Below are 26,702 nucleotides of genomic sequence, written 5' to 3' on the forward strand. Positions count from 1 at the left end.
GTGAGTGTGTGAGTGTGTGTGAGTGTGAGTGTGTGTGTGTGTATGTTTGAGAAGGGGAAGGAAAGGGGAAAATGTTTGCCACCCTTTGATCGGGTCCATTGATCACACACACATGGGAGTTTCCAATGGGCGCTCCGACTCCAGCCACTCGATGCCAACATGAGGGCCATCGACTGCTGGGGCTAAATTTAGAACAGGACATGCAGGAGAGCGCGCGCACACGCACACACACACACACACACACACACACACACACACACACACCACTGAGAGGGTTAAAAAAGTAGCACACACACACACTAGCCAGGGGGTTGGACATGGTTTCAGTTTAACACCCACAGCACTCAAACACACTTTGTTAAACTGGGCCACACACACATACACATACACACACGGTAGATGAAAAGCATTTCCTAAATACTGCTCACTACCTGCTCCAGCCTGTCAAAGTTAACAGGCACATTAGCGCACTCACACAGAGTCACCCGAAGCCTCACACACACACTGTAAGCCTCACGCTTCCTAACACACACACACACACACACATTAGCAACACAGAGTCACCCGAAGGCCTTACATACACACGCTGTAAGCCTCACGCTCCCCAACACACATACACATTAGCACACTCACACAGAGTCACCGTAATCCACACACACACACACACACACACACACACACACACACACACACACACACACCAAAAGCCTCCCTCACACACACACACTCTCAAACGATCTATCTATATCTCTAACCATCTTACATTTTCTCTCTATATATGTATCTCCATTTTTTCTTTCCTCCTCCATCTTTCTCTCTCTCTCTCCATACCCCCCATCTCTCACTCTCTCTCTGCCTCCCTTTTTCCCTCTTTCCCCCTCCCTGCCTCACACACGCACAAACACACTCACAAACACACACACAAACACACACACAAACACACACACACATACACACACACATACACACACACATACACACACACATACACTCATACATACACCACCCAATGCTTATACCCTTGATAGGACAAAAAGAATAGTACGGCATCTACACATGCTATGGTCGGAGGGGGTCAGGAGGGAATGATCTTCTAAATCATATTTCATTCATTCAATGCACCTTGAGTCACTGGATTCTGGATTCAGCTCTTTCCAGTAAGGGAAACCGTATATGCACAGTACTCAACTTTTATAACCAGGATGCACTGAGGCAGAGAGGTACTCTGCATGTGTTCCACACAGCCATGAGCCAAATCACTGCAGATATAGAAGTGATTTATATCTCTCTATGACATGAGTGTGCACCCATAACCTTTACCAGTTTCCCTGACCACTCCACCTACTGTGGTTTTTTCAGTGTACTCACGTACACACACACACAATGTGCCAGAGGAATCTCTGGTCAGCTGGCCTGTGGATTCCCTGAAGGCATCACTGCAGCATCACTGCACCCAGCAGCCAATAGCAAGTCACTACTGATCTCTCTTCCTGGGTCACCCTCCTACCCAATCACTCTACCCCAAAAACACCCATCAATAATGCTCTTCATCAGACGCGCGCGCGCGCGCGCCCCGCCCAACACCACTACACACATACATACACACATCCCATCAATAATGCTCTTCATCAGATGCCCCCGCCCAACACCTCTACACACATACATACACACACACACACACACACACACACACACACACACACACACACAACACACAACACACACACACACCACACACACACACACACACACACACACACACACACACACACACACACACACACACACACACACACACACACACACACACGCTCATAAAGAGATGGGATAGAGAGGATGGGGCTTCAGTTCAAAAATCAATGACTTTCCCTGGGCCCTTTATATAAAAAAAACGCAGGCTCACTCCACATGCACACATGTACACACGCACACGCACACGCACATGCACACTCACACGGTCATGTGCACACACGCACATACACACACACGGTCATGTGCATACACACACGCAAGCACACACACATGCCTACCGACCCGCGCACACACACACACACGCACAGTCATGTGCACACACACACGGTCATGTACACAGACACACACGTGCAGGCCAGTGGAGAAAAGCCCTGTTAAAATGTGTTTGAGTGGCATACTGAAGCTGGAGGACATTCCTTTGTTGACGTCATGGGGCAACTGGTCGCCATGACTACGGCAAACACTTTAATGGAAGCTACAGAAAGCTCTTTTTTGGTTTGAAAGGCTCTCTGAAACATAATGATATGGCCGTATGCCCTAAAGGCATCCTTTAATGTAGCTCAATTGAGCATAGCCTAGCCTGATATTCCCTTCTGAACTTCCAAAAAGAAGGGCCTCAACCTTTAGTGTGGACCTAGAGGGGGCAGATTCAGGCCAACCCAGAGCCAAACCAGTGCCAGATTCGAGCCATAACGGAGCCATGTCAGAGCCATAATTATGCCATATCAGAGCCAGATCAGAGCGAGAGAGAGAGAGTTCCAGCCAGTGACTTTCAGCTTTGACTGGTCAATGATTCAGAGTCCAAGTAAAATATTCGGGAGAAAGAGAAAGAAGAAAGGAAAGAAACAATAAACACGAGAGGCCTGGTGCATATGTGTGTGTGTGTGTGTCTGTGAGTGTGAGTGTGTCATGTGCATATGTGTGTGTGTGTGTGTGTGTGTGTGTCTGTGAGTGTGAGTACTCGTTGAGTAGTCGGTAATCACATGATGATAGTGTTACATTAACGTTGAGTATTTGTTAATCACGTGCCTTTGTGCACAAAATATCAAGACGTCACAGACAGTAAGCCCCTATTAATAAAGAATTGTGAAACTCTGACTTTAATCAAGTATGTATGTGTGTTAATCATATGCCTCATCATATGACGTTTCTGTCTCTGTTCTTAAATGCTGACGCTTCTAACTCTGTGTATGTGCTTAAAAGTGCACCTTCTGTGTGTGTGTAAGCAAGGGCTGATAAAAATAACTAGTAGTCCTTCTTTTCTGCCTTGCTGGTGCATTATGTTGTAAAAAGCATAGTAAGATGACCTCGGACGTCAGAGACCCACCACGTTGTTATTCCTGCTGACAAAGTGTTTTGGCGACAGAGAACGCTATTTTCTTTCTATATAAACCTTGTGTGATGTGTTTAATTTTGCTTCCCTCTTGTCTGCTGCAGTCTGGGAGTGAGACCCCAGGCTCTCTCTCTCTCTGGCCTGCCAGGACGTGGGTGAGCCCAACAAGCTTGTTAATGTTGAATAAATATACTTATAAGCAACTCCGGAGTCATGAGGTAACTTATAGACACCTATAGTCACTAGGCCCCTATACACAGTAGGCCCCTATACACAGTAAGCCCCTATAGACAGTAAGCCCCTATAGACAGTAGGCCCCTATAGACAGTAGGCCCCTATAGACAGTAGGCCCCTATAGACAGTAGGCCCCTATAGACAGTAGGCCCCAATATACAGTAGGACCACAGACAGTAGGACCACAGACAGTAGGCATACTCGCTGTTACGAAAATGCATGACACTTGCAATTCATTCATTTCATTTAGAACTCCTTGATCAAGGAAAATCTTAGCGGGAAATAATCGATCGTCGATTAATCAAAAACCACCTTAGTGTGTGTCAGGTTGACTAGCAGGGCAATGTGTACAGCACTTTCATTCATTGGAGTTTTTTCTCACTTTCTCCAGCTCTGAGGAAACACCTCCCTCCTCCTCCTCCCCCCTCCTCCTCTTGCAGTTGCTCCTGATCAGAACTCATCCTCCCTCTTTTCACCCTCCGCTCCCCTCCACACACCTGTCAATCATCCAAATTCACAAGGGCTTTGTGGAAAAAGCAGGCTTCCTGGTGTCCCTCTCTGACAGTAACCCAGAGCATAGAGCAATACTGCTGTGTGTGTGGCTGTGATTAATGAGACATCTTTGGAGAGCGTCTGTACCCTCACACTGAACTCAGCCTTGGATAGAGGGAAAGAAGGAGAGAGGGAGAGATGGAGTGAGGAAGAGAGAGAGAGAGAAAGAGAGAGAGAGAGAGAGAGAGAGAGTGTCAGTCAGCCAGGCTTTATTTATCCTACTGAGAATGACCTACATAACCCTACCCTTTAAACTCTGAGAGGTGGCTGTGGAGAGAGGGAGAGGGGGGGAGGAGTGAGAGAGTAAAAGGAGAGAGCAAGGAGGATAAAGATGGAGGGAAGAGAGGGGAAGTGAGAGCTGGAGAGAAAAAGGGAAAAGGGGAAGAGAAAGAGAGGAAGACAGCAGGACAGAGAGAGAGAAAGGAAGGGGAGAAGAGAGGGAAAAGGACAGAGAAAGGGGGTGTACTGCCGAAAGCCCAGGACATTCCTATAAGCAGAGTAGGGTGTAATGGAAGCCCAAACTAAACTTAGACTAAGACAGCACTCCTTACACGTCTGGAGTGAGAGTGAGACAGCACTCCTTACAGGCCTGGAGTGAGACAGCACTCCTTACAGGCCTGGAGTGAGAGTGAGACAGCACTCCTTACAGGCCTGGAGTGAGGGTGAGACAGCACTCCTTACAGGCCTGGAGTGAGGGTGAGACAGCACTACTTACAGGCCTGGAGTGAGACAGCACTCCTTACAGATCTTCAAAGTCAAAGTAGCTTTATTGTCAATTACTTTGCATGTCAAGACATACAAAGGAATCGAAAAGGACGTTTCCCACTCTCCCACGATGAAACATATAAAGTGCACAGGCACAACAACAGATAAGACAAGACATGTCCTACATATAGATATACATATAGATATAAACATACAGATACACGTACAGCAGCATACGTTTTCTTTCAAGTGAGGTTATCTGGAGTGAGACAGCACTCCTTACAGGCCTGGAGTGAGACAGCACTCCTTACAGGCCTAGAGTGAGAGTGAGACAGCACTTCTTACAGGCCTGGAGTGAGACAGCACTCCTTACAGGCCTAGAGTGAGAGTGAGACAGCACTCCTTACAGGCCTGGAGTGAGACATCACTTCTTACAGACCTGGAGTGAGACAGCACTCCTTACAGGCCTGGAGTGAGACAGCACTCCTTACAGGCCTAGAGTGAGAGTGAGACAGCACACCTTACAGACCTGGAGTGAGACAGCACTCCTTACAGGCCTGGAGTGAGACAGCACTCCTTACAGGCCTGGAGTGAGCCTGGGCCAGGTCCAGTGTGGACCAGTTCCAGAACCACCTGCTCATTCTCACACTGTGACGTCACTAGCGACCGCAATGGTTTCTGCAATATGAGCAGAGCAAGACGTGTGTGTGTGCGTGTGTGTGTGTGTGTGTGTGTGTGTGTCACGACCCTGGCGGGTCTAGGCCCCGCCCCAGGATATTTGCATATCTGTTCTGTCTCTGTTTCATTAGCAGGTAATGGGAAGCAGGTGTACCCCAGGTGTAACCCATGATTGGTTGGGCTACAAAAGCCCTGATCAGATGGCAGTCGTGGAGCGTTGGTCGTCGGATTTGGATAGAGATTGGTTTTGGATTGTCGTTGGTTTTGGAGTGTCGTTGGTTGTGGATTGTCGTCGTCGTTGTTTATTTATATTACCATTTACCTGACTGTACATCACATCTTTTGTTTCTCTTCATAACACTGATCTTCACCACACGTTTGCTATAATTATTAGATAACTATATAACCTTGTAAACCTTTAATAAATACATTATTATTATTATTATTATTATTATCCTAAATTCTGCGTGGCCTCCCCTTCTTGTTTCGTGCCTTGAGCTGGCACGTAACAGTGTGTGTATGTATAAGTGTAAATGCATTAACAATGATTTTGAGAGAGAGGGTTCTGCCTGGCTAGTGAGTATCCACCATAGCTAAATTTAACAGTGCCAAAGTCAGTCCACATTAGTCCACATCACACCCTATTTATATATCTTTCTGAATAGGACATTAGCAGTGTGTATTTTTCAGCAGGTGTGTGTCTGTGTGTGCCTGTGTGTGTGCCTGTGTGTGTGTGTCTGTGTGTGTTCGTGTGTGTGTTTGTGCGTGTGCGTGTGCGTGTGCGTGTTTGTCACACCAAAAGCACAACCTTCCAATGGAAATGCACTCTTCAGTCAGGTGAATAAAACCCAGCTGACAGACCATCACAGAGCTGGCTGAGAACTCTAATTTTAACAAAGAAGTACGGAAGAACAGCACTGGGGCTCCTCACTGGATGTGTGTGTGTGTGTGTGTGTATGTGTGTGTGTGTGTGTGTGTGTGTGTGTGTGTGTGTGTGTGTGTGTGAGAGAGAAAGAGAGAGCGTGAGAGAGACAGAGAGCGAGAGAGAAAGAGAGAGAGGGGGAAAGCGAGAGAGAGAGCGAGAGAGATGAGAGAGAGAGAGGAGAGAGATGAGAGAGAGAGGAGAGAAGAGACAGCGAGAGAAGCAGAGAAGGGAGCCGCTTCCACACATATCTGCGTCTGGGTGGAATTGAACATCAATAGGCCATTTAAGGCCTGCTCTCAGTGCCTCAGTGAGTGGCAGGTCTGCCCAGGAGCCCCATCTGCTGATCAGAGCAGAGGACGACGGGATGAAATGGCATCATGACTGCTGTCACCTCCACTTCCCCTCATGACTGCTGCACGGCCTAGTGCTCAGCTGTCACACTTTCACCAAGGTTCTCTCTCTCTCATAATGTATTGTGAGGGACAAATTACATCCTGTGCAAGATGGGCCTCGTAAAAACATTCATCAAATGCCTCCTTGCTGAGACAAATTACACCCAAATTCCACTGGCTGTTTGGATATCCTGGAACTCAGCTGAGGCTGCTGTGACAGATGTGACAGATGTGACGGAGAGCAACGGGAGTGCCTATAGTGCACATCAGATGCAGTGTGACCAGCTCCTGACAACCAAGCCGCACCCTCCTATCTCAGCATGCACTTAGGGAGAACTGGGCTGACGCATGCACTTACCGCAGACGCCCCGCCAGCATTCCGCAGATACCCCGCCGGTACCCCACAAACCACACTTCCAGAACCACACACTCGACCCCTGTGGTTAAACTACTGAGTTTCTGTGTAGAACTAGCCGAGCTAATTAGTCAAGCCAAGCGGCTTATTAGCCAAGCCAACAGCAGTTTCTACTGACAAAAGTTAGCTAGCTTCCTGTTAGGTGTGACAGACTGGGTGTAGCGGCATATTCGGCATTCCAAGGACACCTGTCCACGGCACATTATGTCCATATCACAGAACAGCAAACGCTGTAAGACATTCTTCAATTTCTAAAATCTCCCACTGTGCAGAGAGCCCCGTGAAGATGAGCTCATTAGCTGACTTCATCCATGCAAGTCCATGAATGTAATGAGTGCAATTGGGGTCAGAGCACAAGTAACAAGAGCACTCAAAGAGATGCACTGGAGTACGTCAGCAAGAGCCCTCTTCACTCGCTTACATCGGAGTGTTTCCGCACTGACACACACACACACGCTGACACACACACACACACACAAACACACACGCTGACACACACATGCTGAGGTTCTGTATATTCATGACCACTCTTGAGTAGTAGCATGCTAACTGGTTTACGCCTGCTAGGCGATCCACAGCCATCCAGGTCATCAGGCATGCGGTGCACGCAGACAGAAGATGAGGTGGTTAACCTTGTTTCCACAAAGTCAAAGCAACGGGAATTAATTATTAGCTTCAGTGAAACTGCAGATCTAGCCTGTTGATAAACAAGAGATTACACGATGGGTCAACTGGACCCCAAAACTTAAAGGAGAGCGTCAAATGCCATGCATACCGGCAGGTGATACACTCACACACCTGTGACAGGTCTGCTGCTCACCAAGTACAGGTTAGTTTTGGTACTGGACCAGGGAGAAACAGACCTCACGACAGTGGCATCATTGGCTGTTTACATGAAAATAAAAACCGTACCCAAATTCCAAGCTGTTCAGCAGACGATGTCTTCATCCACGAGACTTCACACCAAAGGCATTCTGCAACACACACACACACACACACACACAGAGAAGAAAGAGATGTTACTTAAGCCCACAGGATATGATATACAATCAACTGATCTCTGCTCAAAGTAATAATAGTAATTAAGTAATTAAATTAAGTAATTAACAATCATGCGTAGTAATCATCTCACTGCTGTTACTCCACATCCCCTTTCACAGTGTGTATCCCTCCCATTGCGTTTGCAACACAGTGTGTATCTCCCATTGCGTTTGAAACACAGTGTGTATCTCCCATTGCGTTTGAAACACAGTGTGTATCTCTCCCATTGCGTTTGCGACACAGCAGCTTTTGATGCCATTTCTGTGAATTCCTTGATGGCTCATTCCACCTTGCTATTTATTACACCGCAGCTCAAAAAGTCGCTTGTAATCAGAACCTATTTAGGTAAGTAGCGTGATTCTTGCAGAGAAGCGAGCGCCGTGGCTATTTTGGGCTGTAACTCATGTCTACTTAGCGGAAGCACCATCTTCCAGACAGTTAGAAACGCTGCAGAGAGGCTTTGAGCTGAAGGACACATGAGAGCAGCTCTGCTGAAACTCTATCACTTTGATGAGAAGTCGGTGGTGGGTGGAGAACTCAAACCAGACACGGACCAGCAGTGTAGTACTGCAGCAGCACCTCTGAGGTCAAATCACACTAGAACATGCAGAGCCAATCAAATCACACTAGAACACAGTCACAGAGCCAATCAAATCACACTGACTAGAACACACAGAGCCAATCAAATCACACTAGAACATGCAGAGCCAATCAAATCACACTAGAACACAGTCACAGAGCCAATCAAATCACACTGACTAGAACACACAGAGCCAATCAAATCACACTAGAACATGCAGAGCCAATCAAATCACACTAGAACACAGTCACAGAGCCAATCAAATCACACTGGAACACACAGAGCCAATCAAGAGTCTGCTGAGAGTGTGAAACACATTCATGTCCATTTTCTGTATTCATTTCAATTCCATGCTCCTCATAGGCCAAGGGGCATTCTGAGCTTCACCACTGCAGTCTCAAGGAGGATTTTCACGTCCTTGTGGTAGTGGGTATGGGGACCTCACATATTGGTGAGACCTCCATACATTAGGGTTGAGGCTGGACAGGAGCAGCAACCATCAACTTGCTGTGTTTTCTGTGTGTGTGTGTGTGTGTGTGTGTGTGTGTGTGTGTCTATTGTCTTTGTCTCTCTCTCAATGGCTGTTACATTTACATTTAGTCATTTAGCAGACGCTTTTGTCCAAAGCGACGTACAAAGGAGAGAACAGTCAAGCTAAGAGCAATAAAAACCTGGTGTAACAATAAATACTACTTTACATAAGAAATAGAAAAAAACCGACATAGAAAAGAAAAAGAAGTGCAGGAATGTAACTGCTATAAGTGCAAGTTAAGCACTAGTCAAGGTGCCAGGTAGGAAGGGAGGTGCTCTCTGAAGAGTTGGGTCTACAAAAGCTTATTGAAGGTAGAGAGGGACGCCCCTGCTCTGGTAGTACTAGGCAGTTCGTTCCACCAACGTGGAACTACAAATGAGAATAGTCTGGATTGCCATGCTTACACAGACGGCAGTGCCAAACGACGGTCACTAGACGAGCGCCGCATCCTGGGTGTAACATTTGCCCTTACAAGAGCATTTAGGTAGGTGGGAGCAGAACCATCAAGCACTCTGTAGGCAAGCATAAGTGACTTGAACTTTGTCAGTGTTCTAAAGGTGCAAGGGAAAACTATCCAATCAAATGGCTCCTAGCGGAAAATGAAACACCAGGGCAGGTGAGTCATGTCTGGGTAGGGATGGGTATCGTTTGGTTTTTATCCGATACCGGTACATAACCGATACTTTTAAAACGATACCGGTGCCTAAACGGTGCCGGAACCGATACTTTTATAAAAAATAAAAAAATGTTTACGATTGACGACATTTAAGAAAGGCTTTATTGCCAAATATATGAACTGTTTAAAGTAGATTATATATATAAATAAATACAAAACACCTTTTAACTTAAAACTTAAATAATATATGAACTGTTAACAAAAGTTTAGACTATACTTAAATAATTACAAATAAATACAAAACACACACACACACACACTGTACACACACTACAGCTTCAATACTTCAGCAATTCTTTTGTTCAATTCAATTTTTTTTCTTCAAATTGAACAATATATTAACTGTTTAAAGTATATTAAAATATAAATACATACAAAACACTTGGCTTCAAACTTTTTAACTTCAAACTATGAACAGTATATTAACTGTAAACAACAGTTTATAGTATACTTAAATAAATATAAATAAATACAAAAAACAGCTTCAAACTTCTTTTGCAAAAATATGAGCATATTTGCCTTTGGAGTCAAAAATGTATTATTTTGTTTGCATTTATTTCATGAAATTTCACCATTTTATGATTTGTTTATACCTATCTTTTCTATATTGTTTATAGTTAATCTTGTTACTTGAACACACTGAGTACGAGAAAATGTGTACTGCCCCTTTAAGAGACTACCGTAGGTTAAGTATAGCTGTCATCTCCGTTTATTTTTCAGTCTTCGGTTGCTGATCTGCCGCTGACTCTTTGCCTTCTCTCCACTCTTTTCACGCAATTGTTTTGTTGCATTTGCTGCACGTCGCGATGTTTGAATATTTTGGTGCGAAATACAGCCACACTTTTGACCGTTTAGCTTTCGGTATTTTCTCTGTTAAAAGGTTGATGGCTAGTTCTGTTTGTGCTTGCTCTGTGAAATGCTGCATGCTCTTCACTGTCATAAGACTGTTGCTATGAAAACACCAATGAGCGTGAGCGACACAGGACAAAGTTTACATTGGGAGCTGGGGCAGTTTTACATGTGCCCCGCGGAATCTGCCTAGCAACCGTTTTCAATTGGCTCAGGCACCGAAATGAAGCACCGAAATCTGCGTTGCATTTCGGTCCGGGTAGGTACCGGTTGTATTGGAACCGGTTCCATATTGGTACCGGTTCTCGGTACCCAACCCTATGTCTGGGCAGAGTGGAGTGGAGCGGAGCCTTCTCTCGTTAGAGCCTCAGGTGAATAATTGAAGGGCCGGCACAGGACCAGCTCAGACGGGTTAGATGACTGAGCCCCTGGAAAAACAACACTGCCACTGGGTTCCAGCAGGGGAGTGGAGAGCAAACTGCAGCAAAACCTGACCTGCAATGGCCACACAAACGCATATACACGCGCACACACAGACCTCTCTCTCCTCTCGATTCCTCCCTACCTCAGCCCGCCCTCTCCCTCTATGTGATTAAAGTGTTGAGATTCATTCCTTCTGTAGTGGAGGTTAGCTTAATGACAGTCCCCAGTGATGCTGAGACAGCGTTTAACCACACACACACACACACACACACACACACACACACACACACACACACACACACACACACACACACACACACACACACACACACACACACACACACACACACACACACACACACACACACACAACACAGCCAAGACTGGTGAAGGATCACAAAATGACCTCCGCCATGTGCATCCATGTTGCTTATTCCACTTCATTCATTCAGTAATTGTACTCTGAAAACAAATCCAGTGCAAGGTCACTGGAGACAGCAGGATCCAGACACTTTACACCGGTTCTAACAGTTACCGCGCAGCCTATTTCAGAGGGTTTTCCTAAAATCAGTTTTTTTTTAAATGTATTTATTGATATCTATTGGAAGTCACAATCCAGAAACTTCCACCCATATACAGAACAGTGACTTGACTTCTCATACAGGAATCACACTTACATACTAGAACAATATAAAAACAACACACAAACACAACAGAGACAAACACAATGTGTCTTTCTCTAAACAAACTAAAGCACAAGATGACAAAAAAACATGACATTATAATTTTTACATCATGTAGTTTAAATCAAATCATACAGCAAAACATTGGCATTGCAGAATATAACTAAAAAAAGAAAGACAGTTTGTGAAAACAGAGTGTGTGTGTGTTGAAGGGCGCAGGACACGGAGAGAAAGACTGCAGACAGAGCACACAAAAGCATAGCAGAACGACAGACACACAGCTAAACAAAAGGTTCCGGAGGGTTTTAGAAGGCCAGGCAGCACGTAAGGTTCCTGAGGGTTCTAGAAAGCCAAGTGGCCTCTCACCTTCACTGCAGGGACTGCACGATCCAGAGTCATGGCCAGGACTGTCTCCCAAGTCGCTACGGAAACTCAATCCTGTAGGCGTCCCTCTCCGCGGCCTCTTCCTCGCCCTCCTCCTCTTCTCTTCTCTCCTCCACTCAGGGCATGCGAGACCAAAGACGCCGGCAAGCTGTAACACAAGCAGGCAAACGGAAAAAACACACACACACACAGCGTCAGTGACCTCATCTGTCAGTTCCACACCTGAGCTCAGACAAGCGCTGTCATCACCAGATCAACGGGCAACCCTCAAGCCCTAAAGCAGTTTGAAGGACTTTTCCAACTTAGGCTCTACAAGGTGCCCTGCCAGCTAAACTGGCCAGGAAAGAAAAACAGCATGAAAAATATGCAGACTGAAAGCACATTTAAAACTTGACTAAACAACCCCAGAGTCCGCCGTATGAACTTAAAACACAAGACCACGTAACTCCTCATTCGACCACCGTTCTTACACAGCACACACACTTCTCCCAAGGACACAGCAAGGGTAATGGATGACTACAGCTGTTTGTATAAACGTTTTGGATGGTCCCCTATAAACTATCTACAGATGCTCAGATTATAAACAAATCTGTTAACTACAATTTATGGTAACGGTTAGGGTTTGGTTAAGGTGATGTTCAGTGAACAATCATAGAGACTGAACTTGAATTTCAACACACCATCTGCAAAGTCTCTGTAGGCGGACTATCCAAATAAAGGTGTTACCAAGTTTTATTCCACTTCACTTCACATCACTTTTACTTCCCTTCCAGCTTGTGCAGCACCTAAAGCAAACCCCATCCCCATGTAACGGTCTGTGTTGCCATGGGGATTAGTCCTGAAGAGCAAGTGAAACCCAGCACACACCTGGATTTGCATACCCGGAGGAAGAACTATGCAAGCTCCATTTGAATTTACAAATACTCTCTTTAGAGAAATCATGATGTTGCTAAATGACTTTAGATCCTCTCTCCATAAAAACTACATTTCTATACAGAGACTCGCAGACATTAATAAATGTTAAATATTTCATAAGATGCACATCATTATTTCATGAGGTCGGTATTGAGTCAGGTATTCCACTGACTGATAGCCACACTCCTCTCTCCACAGTGCCACTTGGCCGTTTCCATATCAGAATCAGAATCATATTTCCTCATCCTTTCTTCTTTTGGCTTCTCTCCTTACGCAAAGAGAGGACATGGAGAGACACAGAGACACACACAGACGGTTCTCCTCCTCCTCTTACTACAGCAGTGTAAAACTCAGTCAACACCATATTTGAAGGATACAGGGCACACACTATAACACACACACACACACACAGTTTCCCAGAGAACACACCAGGTCAGGGCCCCATTTCCCAAAAGCATCTTAAGCCTCAGTAGTTTGTAGAATCCCTCTTACAAATTATTTTACCTTTTTAGAGCGTTTCTCAAAAGCATCGTAACTAAAGTAGTGCTTGAAAACGCACACAGACTTACGTGTGTGTGTGTGTGTGTGTGTGTGTGTGTGTGTGTGGGCGCTCCTGGAGCTCGTAGACGGCTAGGAGCTTCTTAACAGGGATTTCCCACCGGGGTCACCAGCAGGACGTACAGGGAAACTGCAACTACCAATCAATGTATCAGTGTTACTGCAACTACCAATCAATGTATCAGTGTTACTGCAACTACCAATCAATGTATCAGTGTTACTGCAACTGCCAATCAATGTATCAGTATTACTGCAACTGGATGTGTCCAGTTATATTGTTATATCAGTTTTTAGTTTTATTTAGTTCATCAAATTGCTAAATTGGTAAAGTTCTGAAATGATGTTCCAGAGTCGTTATTGACTCCTTTAGTCTCATCTTCCTTTCCTCTTGTTGTGCTGGAGCCGTAGTCGTGTACATGCCTATATCTAGGAGGCCTGGCTCACGTGTTTTATTTATTTATATCAATACAATTATTGTATTTATATTACACACACACACACACACACACACACACACAGTCTGCCAGATCTGACTCAGATATGTAGCACTCTCTCCCACACGCACACAAACACACACGCACACACACACACACACACACACACACACACACACAGTCTGCTTTCCACTGCTCAAGCAGGAAACACACCAGGCCAGATCTGTGTCAGTGCTACACCAGCTTCTGGTTGAGAGGGGGGTGAGCTCGGCATAAGAGTCCATTGAACTCCAAGAGCAACCTCTGTCCCAGTGACACCATTTTACCCACAATGCATTCTGCAGCTCAGCCAAATCCTGTTCCGCTGGCCACTAATCTCCTCAACCCCAGGGAAAACACACAAACACACACACACAAGGAAAAACTGAATTCCCTAAGTCACATGGCATGAACTGACCTGAACTCTGAGGCCTCCTGAGGCCTGCTCTGTTGAGCAAAGAATCCTGTGTGTGTGTGTGTGTGTGTGTGCGTTAGGGCTGTCAACGAATATTCTAAATTCGAATATATATTCGAATAGTTGTTAAAAATAGAATTTCGAATGTGAAAATTAATATTCGAATGTAAAAAATTTAAAAAAAAACAGCGGCAGCACTGTCTGCTTTGCGGGTGGGCGCGCGCCTGAGATCAGGGACAGGTCACAGGAGTCGCACTGTCTGGCACAGAGTCACTGCTGACAGTTGACTTGCGAGATGCAGAAAGTGCAGAATCCAGCTTGACCGCAGCAGAGAAAGTGATTGTAACCCCCAAACATCTAAAGAGTGATGTCTGGAAATATTTCGGATTTTAGCCAGTTGATGGTAAACTTGTTGAGCCTACAGCTAAAGTAGTGTATAAGCTATGTAAGCTAGAGTTAGCTTACCATTCAACAACTAGCAACTTGAGGCTACATCTCCACATTTTGGAGATGTAGCCTCACGTTGCTAGTTGTTGAATGGTAACCTAACTCTAGCTTACACACTACTTTAGCTGTAGGCTCAACAAGTTGCCTCACTGCTGACAGTTGACTTGGTGGAAGATGGCAGAAAGTGCAGAACCCTGCTTGACCGCAGCAGAGAAAGTGATTGTAACCCTCCAAAAAATCTAAAGAGTGATGTCTGGAAATATTTCGGATTTTGGGCAGTTGATTGTAAACTTGTTGAGCCTACAGATAAAGTAGTGTGTAAGCTATGTAAGCTAGCGTTAGCTTACCATTCAACAACTAGCAGCTTGAGGCTACATCTCCAAAATGTGCATCCAAGTGAATATGGCATAATATGTGGAACTTCAGCGAAACAGCCACGTCTGGATACATATTTTCCGCCGTCCGTCACAAGTTCGTTGCCTGCGGCACGACAGGAGGCCTGCACGCAAAAATTGATTTCGTTCATATGCAAAGACACGAGGCCGACCAGTGTGGTGGATGGGATAGGCTTCAGGGAGTTCTGTGAAGCACTGGTACCGAGGTACCGTATCCCTTGTTGTCGTTCAATTAAACCGCTATGCGCAGAGAGCGCGACGGTGCGGGAGAGGCAGAGAGAGGGAGAAAGAAAGAATGCGTGTGTGCGAGCGAGAGGCCCAGCTCTGCGGTCTTGGCCATTAGTTAATTTACTTATTTTTGTGTAGGTAATATGTTGTTAAATATGTTTAAACTAAATTACCTATACAAGTAGTTATGTCTCGTTGTAATAATTTGTCCTGTTATTGACGTGCCTAATGCGCAACCAGAAATTCGAATATGTTCGAATATATGTGGTTTTTTTAAAGCGAATATTCGAACGTCATTTTTGAGCAATTTTGACAGCCCTAGTGTGCGTCTGTGTGTGTGGACCAGAATGGTTACGACAGCTGTGTTAATCACCCCACTGTAACTACACCAGCCTGGTTACAGACAGCGCAGACAGATGTGTTAATCACCCCACTGTAACTACACCAGACACCATGGACAGTAGGGGTGGGAATCTCTTGGCACCTCACGATTCGATTCCGATTCAGAGGTCAACGATTCGATTCTAAACCGATTATCGATTCTAAACCGATTATCGATTATCAATTCTAAACCGATAAAACGATTATCGATGCTCGATGCATCTCGATTTTTAAAACATTTGAGTTTGCTACTCAGAGTCTCAAATCACTTCCTACTTTGTGTTTGATAATTAAAGAAAATCAACAGATTTACCTTCTCTATTTTTTTATTAGAGAAAAAGTTTTTCCTTGTCACAATTATGACTTTCTATGAAAAATGCAATAATGGATGCAGCTTGCATTTCAACACAAAATGAATGTGTAAAAAAAAAAATTGAAAAAAAATAATTCAAAATTCTAATTCAAAAATCGATTATGAGCTTTTCTGAATCGAGACAGAATCGTTCTAGAGAGAATCGAGAGAAATCTAAAAAAAATTCCCCACCCCTAATGGACAGTGTTAGGTGCACGGCTCAAATGCATGAAACATAAAGGGGGGCCACGCAGAATTTATAATAATAATAAAAAGGTATTTATTAATTGTTACAAGGTTATATTTATATAATAATTATAGCAAAACGTGTGGTGAATGTCAGTGCTGTGAATAGAAACCAAAGATGTAATGTAAAGTCAGTTCAAGGGTTAATGCAAAACAAACAACGACGACGATCCAAAATCAAAAGAGTAACCAACGAGTATCCAATTCCAATTACTATCCAACAACCAACGTTAACCAAATGCCGGGAAGACCAAAACTCTCCCGACTGCCGGCTGGCCAGGGCTTTTGTAGCCCAGTCAATCAACGCCACACCTGTCCCCAATCACCTGCTGTATAGACAGAGAGAGAACAGGCATGCAAATATCACAGGGCGGGGCCTAGACCCGCCAGGGTCGTAACAACAGGCAGCTGTGTCACCCCACTGTTACTACACCAGAATGGACAGACAGCTGTGTTAATTTACTTCCTGGTTTTAGATCGGATAGCCATCACACCATACACTCCAGTAGTGGAGTTTAGGTGACCTTGCCCCAGACCCCTGTACCACAGACCCCTGTACCCCAGACCCCTGTACCCCTGTCCCCCAGACACCTGTACCCCTGTACCCCAGACCACAGACCCCTGTACCCCATACCAGACCCCTGTCTTTCTGAGGACTCTTGAGCACCCGAGTGCAGAAAATAGCTTTCTGCAGTGTGTGGACCTGATACAGCCTGCAGTGTGTGGAGTCGGTCCAGTCTGCAGTGTGTGGACCTGATACAGTCTGCAGTGAGTGGAGTCGGTCCAGTCTGCAGTGTGTGGAGCCAGTACAGTCTGCAGTGTGTGGACCTGATACAGTCTGCAGTGGGTGGAGTCGGTCCAGTCTGCAGTGGGTGGAGGCGGTCCAGTCTGCAGTGTGTGGGTCTATTTCTACTGTGGTGACAGGCAAACTGAGTGCTTGAGCTGACTGTGGAACCAGATCGAATTAAGTAAAGTGATCGTTCATCATGACACGCCTTTGTGTGTGTGTGTTTGTGTGTTAGCGCGCAAGTGAGTGAAAGTTCATCAAGGAAAGCCAGTGTGTCTAGAGCAGAGCAGAACTTGACTGTGTGCGTGCACGTCTGCGTGCGTGCGTGTGTGCACTCTGCTGATTCACTAGCAGGCCTGTTGGCTGCCTCCCTGATAATCATCATAATCACTCCTCTGGATTTAAATGCTGAGGAACAATGAGCAGCCAATCATGCTTAATGAGACCAAAGAGATGACAAGGGGAAAACCACACATCTCTCTTCAGCTGAATCACAATCGCCCTCACTTTTACTCTCCTGCTAATAGAAGCTGGCTGGCTCTCTACTGACATAGCTCTAACACACACACAGACACACACACACACACACACACACACACACACACACACACACACACACACACACACACACACACACACACACACACACACACACACACACACACACACACACCTCTTGATCATATTCATTAGTCTGACTCTGGAGAGAGAGGTTAAAAGGGCCACCATGCTCTCTGACAGACAGACTGACTGTGTGTAACACATTGGACACACACATGCACACGCACACGCACACACTCATCTGTTGCTCCTTGTAAGGCCTACAGACCAGTCAATAGCACAGCGTGTCTGGAATTACAGTACATTTTTTCAGCGCTATAAGAATGCAGAATCCTGTCTTGGAGTTTTGTTTATTTTGTAAGCTTATTCTATAAGCTTAAATCTTGATATTTCCCATTATGCCTTCACTGTGCACAAAACCATTGAGTAGAAAGAAGAGGGACTTGGTTCGGGCTTTCTTGAACTAGACATGTCATTAATGCACTGTTGCATGTCAATCATTTACAGTATCATTGATAGGTGAAAATTCACCCTAGTTACCTCAGGACTCCGGAGCTGCATATAAGTATATTTATTAGACAAACAATTGCAATCGGGCTCACCCCCAGCACAAGGCTGAAAGTGAAGCAATCATAAACACATCGCACAAGGTTTATATAGACAGAAGTTTAGCGTTCAGCAGAGATAACCACGTGGTGGATTTCTGACGTCCGAGGCAAGGATGGAAGTTTTGCAAGGTCGGAAGAAGCACAGTTCGACCTTTCTTATCACTTCTGGTCTAAACATGCTCTTGTACATATGCAGACTAAGTGGCACCTAATATTCTAAGTTACACACACACACAGAAAAGCCATTTCATAAGCACATGATTCATACATTCTTAAGTAATTAACAGTGTTTGCAAATCTCCATCAATCATCACTAGAACCTTTTCTGTGTTCTATAGGACAGGACATATGGACGGCGTTCAGTTCATCATTTGCGTCATCAGGTGTTTTACGGGGCCTCTAAATAAAGAGTGCCACAGATGAGCGCAGTCGGGTATTTGAGGGCAGGGTAACATGGGAGCCCCAGAAATAGGACTGAGACCCACGGCCCTGGCAGCACTGCTGCTGGTATGGTGTTAGTGTGAGTCTGGTGGTGTTAGTGTGAGTCTGGTGGTGAGGAGTTGCAATTGTGCGTTGCTCGCTAAGTTTCTAAATCTCTGGTAATCCATCAGGCAGGCATTCTTCATTCAGATCTTTGTTTGGTTTGGTTGTCCGAAATGCATTATACTAGTCCTGAGTGTGTTTGCATGCACATATGTGTACAGCCTTGTTTGACATCACTATTGTAATCAAGGGACTTAGAGAGTGCACCATCGACATCACTATTTTAGTCAAAGGAGTGAGAGTGCACCATCGACATCACTATTGTAATCAAAGGAGTGAGAGAGTGCACCATCGACATCACTATTGTGATCAAAGGAGTGAGAGAGTGCACCATCGACATCACTATTGTAATCAAAGGAGTGAGAGAGTGCACCATCAACATCATTTTTTTTTTTTTTTTTTTTAAAACTAGCTTGCTCAGGGCGATGAAGAGGTTGTCACAATGGACCGTGTCACATGCTTTAGTAATGTGTCTTTATTTAGAAATGCTATATAAAGATTCATGCGCTGCTCTCTTGATTTCTCCATCAATCGTCGAAGTGTGAAAATACCATCAATTGTACTTTGACTACTACAGTACCCAAAAAGTGACTGTGGATACATCTTCTCAGCTAGGCTTTAGAGTGTCTGAAAAATGATTTCAGCAAACACTTTTCCAACAACACTTAAAAGATACATTCCTCTTTAGTTACCACATTTACTTCTGTCACTGTTCTTAAACAGTATCAGAATAATAACATCAACACATAACCTACAACAACACATAAACACAATTATTTGTCATATAACCTTATTACAACATATTACAATCTACACTTAATATCCTCAAGCAACCTCTCAAGCTTATCACAACACTTCAACACATAACCTTACTACAACACCTCTACACAACACCTCTACACATAACCTTATCACAACACCTCTACACAACACCTCTACACAAAACCTTACTACAACACCTCTACACAACACCTCTACACATAACCTTACTACAACACCTCTACAACACCTCTACACATAACCTTATCACAACACCTCTACACATAACCTTACTACAACACCTCTACACATAACCTTACTACAACACCTCTACAACACCTCTACACATAACCTTATCACAACACCTCTACACATAACCTTACTACAACACCTCTACAACACCTCTACACATAACCTTATCACAAGACCTCAACAAACCTGAAAAAAAACTGTGTGTCCAATAAACCAGCTACTGTGACGATGTAGCGTGGAGTCAGTGTGTGTGTGTGTGTGTGTGTGTGTGTGTGTGTGTGTGTGTGTGTCACTCCTTTGAATGCCGCACCACGGGGAGACCTCAGAGAGGTATTCTGACAGAAACCAGATATCTTCCAATTTTTTTTCTGTACGCCTGCCTACGCTTTTTCTGGGTCTACCAGGGCTCTGTCCTCAATTACTGCTATACTCCCTACTAGGGTTGCAAAATTCCGGGAATATTCAAAGTTGGAAACTTTCCATGGGAATTAACGGGAATATATGGGAATTATCGGGAATAAACTTGACATTTTGGGGTTATTTATATTAACTGTATTTACCTTGTCATATATGACAAAACATAATTTTGTTTTGTCATAAGCAGACATGCATTCAAACATTTATAATACAAATTTTAAAAATGACATTTAATCCATTTGTGAGTTGAACTTTAATAAAAATAAATGTACCCCCTATGATCCCTCCCCCAAAAAGTCCCACTCTAATTGTAAAATGAAAGCATTTAGTTAAGCTTCTCAGGCCTCTGGTTTCAGCGTTTTTCCTCTGAATCCTGGAGGAATGCACATTGCAGAGTTGAAATTCAACTGAACTTGCATTAAATCGGTTGTTTTAACCAAGATCATGCTGTAAGATCTAGAATACTGTTAGCCACTTGCCAGCTACACAATTTTGTTTCTGCGGACTATAAATACAGTCACCTGTTTGCGTTGTCAATCGATAATGGATACAGCGTGCTTTCTCGAACAAGTGAACTTTGGACTTTCATTTGATCATGTCAGGTTGAAAGAAAAATATAACACGAATCCATTCATTCTGTCAATTTGGTTTCCAATAGCTAGCTACATCCTTTGCAACAAAACACAGCGTGTGCTGCATTCAATAGAGTTTTGAATGACGTTTTTATTGCTCAGCCTTTAATTTGCAGTAATTATTATTATCATTATTTCCCATGGAAAGTTTCCAGAAATGTACCGGAAATGTTCCGCCCCTTTGCAACCCTACTCCCTACTGAGTGTACTAGTGTACTAACGAGGGCACACCTAAAGCAGGCACCTAGCAAGGGTGGAGCTGTGGACAGTAAACTTTAGAGCCTGCAGCCTGGCTTAGATAAAGGAAGGGAAAATTCCTTCCCTCTTCAATCTACACTCAATACTCCATGATGACAAAGCCAAAAAAGGACGTTTGAATATTTTTCGCAAATTTATTAAAAAGGAAGAACTGAATTCTTTGCCAATCTTCTCTGCAGATCGTCTCAAGCTCTGTCAGGTTGGATGGGGACCATCAGTGGACCATCGGTTGCTGGTTTTGCCCAGACAGTTCAATCTTGTTTTTTTTACCAGACCAGAGAATCTTGTTCCTCACAGTAAGAGCCCAAGCAGGCTTTCCTGTGTCTCCCACGTGTTAGAGTAAAATTACTCTGTCGTGTTGTTTTGGAGAGGAACCACCATACGAAGCAATTTGTTGTAACAAGGTTGAGTTTTACTGGTAGGTACTGACACAATACAACTTGCCCAACAGACAGTCAAGTACAGTCAAGCAAGCCGGAGAATGAGCATTCTAGAGTCTAAACAGAGGATGCTTGCACTTTTAAGGCCTAATTCTGTGATGTCACTTCTGGCCCCCTGCGCCGCCCACATACACTGTCTTCCACTCTGCACTTAGTTATAACACATGATTCTTGTGGTGTTTCCCATTTACAGAACTTCTGCTTTTAATCTGCTGACATGTGTGTCTGGACACTTTCCCTTATCTGTGCCCCAGCCTTGACCACTTAAGATTTATCCTTATGCCTTTCTCCTCTTCTGGGCCTTGGTCCCAGTTTTAACTTGCTCTCTCGTCTGGCTTTACATTTTCCACGTGAATTTAACTTGCTGTCTCTGACTGATTTTTTCATTTGATATTCTTCATTTGATTCATTTGATAATTCAAATTTATCTTACACACGGAGAAGAGGCTTTCCTGCGTCTTTGCTTTACCATGTCTCTCACTGAGAAGAAGCTTTCCTGTGTCTTTGCTTTCCCGTGTCTCTCACTGAGAAGAAGCTTTCCTGTGTCTTTGCTTTCCCGTGTCTCTCCGAGCAGAGGCCTCCACCTGGCCACTTCCATAAAGCCCAGATCGGTGGAGTTTTGCGGTGATGGTTATCCTTCTGGAAGTTTCTCCCATCTCCACACAGGATCTCTGGAGCTCAGCCAGAGTTACCATCCAGTTCTTGGTCACCTCTCTTACCAAGGCCCTTCTACCCGATTGCTCAGTTTGGCTGGGAGGCCAGCTCTAGGCAGAGGTCTGGTTGTTCCAAACTTCTTCAAACCTCTCCGTCCTTCTTCCTATTATTCAACCTCTTCTTTCCACTGTGCTCTTTGGAATCTTCAATACAGCAGAAATGTGTTTGTACCCCTCCCCAGATGTGTCCCTTGACACAATCCTGCAGCACCCCCCTCTTCCCATAGTTATGCACCTGCTCTACGGTGTGTGTGTGTGTGTGCGTGTGTGTGTGTGTGTGTTTGTGTGTGTGTGGCCATAGAACACAGGGCCAGCCTTGAAGGTAGAATCTGATTTCTCAGCTAGACCCAGGAACATTATAATTCCAGAAACCTTTTCTAAGAGGAAAGGAACTCTTTACGTCAGAGCAATGAAATTGAGGTTTTTTTTCGGTGGCATAGGTTTGACAGCTGAGAATGAAATAATGAATTAAACCGCTAACTGATCCCCTAAGCACAAAACTCACGAGAGGAATTCAGACACTCACAGAGCTGCGTTCAACAGTTCCAGCTCCTCCACGCTGGTTAGCATGGGTGTTGGTTAGTCCCCAGCACGTCCTTGGCCTGACCTTCAGAGCTCTTTCTGCGAGCTGATGTTCACAATGAAGCTGTTGTTCTTAAGCTGTGCTGAAGCTGAGGGAACTGCTGAAGGCCATGCAGAAGGAGAGATATGACGTTTCTTAGAGTCACATGACAAATCCCCCCCCCCCCCCCCAAACACACACACACACACACACAAATTCATACACAGACATACAATCACACACACACACACACACAAATTCATACACACAGACATATACAAACAAACACACACACACACCCACACTGTCATATCTGGTGCAGTACAGTCATATGTCAAAGCACACAGCACGTCACCACAACTCACACACCAGCGAGACTCCAGTGAATCTCCAGCAGGTAACCACAACTCTGTTCTTTGTACGTCGCCTTGGATAAAAGCGTCTGCTAAATGACAATCTAAATCTAAACACAAGCCAGACTCCAGTGTGTTTACAGCAGGTTCGAGCGAAGCAGATCACTTCCTGCACAGACAGCCTGGGATCATTATGTGTGTGATCATTATTCACGAGCATAGTTCACCTTGATGCTTACACCTCAGTACCAAGTGCTGACAAGTGTCTAAATGTCACGTTATTATATATTCCATTGGAAAGAGCAGGCTAAATAAAGCCCATGGCTTTAGTGATGGTTAGTGATGGTTCTTACCCCTCGTATTGTCAAGTATTTGAGAAGTTTCTAGAAGAATCCGCTCAGCCGACCCCTGCCCACACAGCTCTGGAGTGAGACGGCACTGGAGTATTACAGGAGCCACTCAGGCATTTCCTGCTACCCGGCAACAGGGCGGGAGGAAGAGCAATCTGCCAGGAATGCAGGAATGTGAGGGGAAGACTCCTCTCCTCTGGAGACCAACAGTAAACACACGCACACACACACACACACACACACACACACACACACACACACTACACAAGCTTGCACACATGCATGCACACACACACAGAGCAAACCAGTGTATACAGTCAGCAACCCTACATCTCACAAAGACTGCCTCAGCTTGCCAGACACTGCCAGGAAGAATCTGAGACAGTCAGGGGTTGCCAGAGACAGCCAGGGGTTGCCAGGGATGGCCAGAGACAGCCAGGGGTTGCCAGGGATGGCCAGAGACAGCCAGGGGTTGCCAGGGATGGCCAGAGACAGCAAGGGGTTGCCAGGGATGGCCATAGATGGCCAGACAGCCAATAAGGGCAACAGACTTCAACAGACTTCAACAGACAGGTGCAGACATCCAAAGACTACAGACTGCCAGAGACGGCCTCAGATTGTAAGAAACTACCTCAGATTGTAGGAAACTGCCTCAGATTGTAGGAAACTGCCTCAAATTTTTGTCTCCTTAAGTAGCCTGAAACTATATTAGATTACCAGAGATTGCCCTAGATTGTATTAGATTTCCACAGACTGTCTTCTAGGGACAGGCAGCGATTACCATAGGTAGGCAGATTTCAACAGGCTACTGAAGACTATTAGAGACACTACAGAGACAGACAGGGAGACAGCAGCACAGAAGGACACTACAGAGACAGACAGGGAGACAGCAGCACAGAAGAGCACTACAGGGCGAGAGACAGAAATAAGCCTGTTGAATAACCGGTAAAACCACAGATCACCCCTGACAGTCCAGTGATGATCAGAAATCAGTCCAAATAAAGACATTTGATTCCATGTATTTATTCATATAGTGCCAATAACAATTAAAATTGTCCCAGATCCTGAACCCCCTAGAGCAAGCACTCCGGCGACTGGGGCGATGCCAGAGCCCAGAGATCTGTCCAGAAAGGCACTGGTTAAAGGAAGCAGAGACAGGCATCGACCATCAGAGACCACACTAGTCTGTGGGACAGACGCTAGCCTACTTTTCACAACTGGGTTATCTCATGTGAACGGCCTTGCTCAACCTTAAAGCTGACTTTGGCCAAGTTATTACATGAACAAACACACCCATACACACCCATACACACAAATACCCACACACACACACACAAAGACCACACATCCTGGCGTTCGTCACTCACTCCCTCATGCGTGTGCCCAGTAGCAGGTTCACACTTGCACAGCGGAGCTGAGACGCTCCCTATTGGTGACCAGCCCTACTGAGTGCTAACGAGGATACTCCTGAAGGAGACAACTAGGCAGGGTGGGAATGTAGGATGTGATCCATGGAGCAAGAACAGCATTTGTGTTACATGCATTTTGCAGAATTTCTTCCGAATTTTAAGAAATGTCACAAAGTTGCAAATACACAACTTTACAAAGGGCTTTTAAAATGACGGATACAGGAAGCTGCAGCTCGATGAGTTGATTTATTGCGGCTGTATGCCTACCTGTTGAAACCTTAATCATTCACGAATTACACTGAAACCTTAAACTAGACTATACGCACTGAAAGTAATGTTATGGCTCAATTAATACTTTTACAAAAAACTAAACTAAAGGGTTTTAAGCAACAAAGCTAAAAAAAATAGCCAAGCTAATCTTACAGCACTTTGTTTGAAATGTCATCATCACACTTACTTTCCCAGAAAGGGTTTTAGCTGTTAGGATACACGCTACTCTAAGTTGGATACCAGACACAAAACCTGACTGGGTCCATGTGCAACCCTCTTATCTTCTATAACACCATGTGAGTGTGTGAGTGTGTGCTACTGAGCATCAATTGGCCACCTCTGGGGGAGTTTCCCTATGAGAGTCTCAGGGCTCTTCTTCAAAACAGCAAGGGCCCTCAGCCAGGCTGCAAACTTTGCCACTGAGGGGGAAAAAAGTATATATATAATGTGTGTGTGTGTGTGTACGTGCCTAAACTGAGAGGTTCAAGTTTGACAGGTGATGGTGAGGCAAGTGATGATACTGGACTTTCTGTGGGTGTGTGCGTGTGCATGTGTGTGCGCATGTGTGTGTGTGTGTGCGCGCGCGTGTGTGTGCGCGTGTGCGCGTGTGTGTGCGCGAGTGTGTGTGTGTGTGTGTGTGTGTGTGTGTGCTGTTGTTGCATTCTACCTGTCTTATCTCCTCTCTTTACCATATCACCTCCTGTCCTCTCTTCTTTCACAATCATATCTCAGACGATGACCTCTTTCAGTAAAACACACACACACTATCTATTTCCTTTGTTATCTCTACCCCTCTTGCTCATACACACTCAAACTTCAGTCCATGGCCTTCTTATATTGTGAATGATGAGGCCCAAACCACCATCAAGTTGCCCCACCTGCATTAAAGCAAACACCTTACACACACACACACTAGCATACACACACACACTAGCATACACACACACGCGCAAACACACACGCGCGTGTGTGTGTGTGTGTGTGTGTGTGTGTGTTTGTGATCAGTCTTTCCCTCCTGATAGTGCGAGTAGGTCAGAGGTATACAGTTAAATATAGTTTTTATTTATTCTTATTCCAATCGTTTTGTTGTCGCCACTTCTCCTCAAGCTTTCGAGATGTAGACACCGCACCACTTCTGACATGGCCGTCCTGATCCTGTGTAGTGTGCGTGTATACATGGTTGCACTGCACCCTGTCGTTTTTTGTTATTGTCGTTTTTCCATC

At 44.9% G+C, this 26,702-nt stretch overlaps 1 protein-coding gene across 2 annotated transcripts in view; it reads right to left on the minus strand.

Moving 5' to 3' along the window:
• tjap1 (tight junction associated protein 1 (peripheral)) overlaps positions 1 to 26,702 on the minus strand; it is an 82,197-nt gene that overhangs the window by 43,617 nt on the left and 11,878 nt on the right. For both annotated transcript variants that reach the window (XM_031579105.2, XM_031579106.2), the window contains exons 2-3: positions 12,137 to 12,302; positions 7,899 to 7,960 (exon numbers count right to left, since the gene is read on the minus strand). The gene's annotated coding sequence lies outside the window, so the exon portion shown is untranslated. The remainder of the gene's footprint in view (positions 1 to 7,898; positions 7,961 to 12,136; positions 12,303 to 26,702) is intronic.

The sequence above is a fragment of the Clupea harengus genome, chromosome 13 (genome assembly GCF_900700415.2).
Source record: "Clupea harengus chromosome 13, Ch_v2.0.2, whole genome shotgun sequence".
Lineage (NCBI taxonomy): Eukaryota > Metazoa > Chordata > Actinopteri > Clupeiformes > Clupeidae > Clupea > Clupea harengus.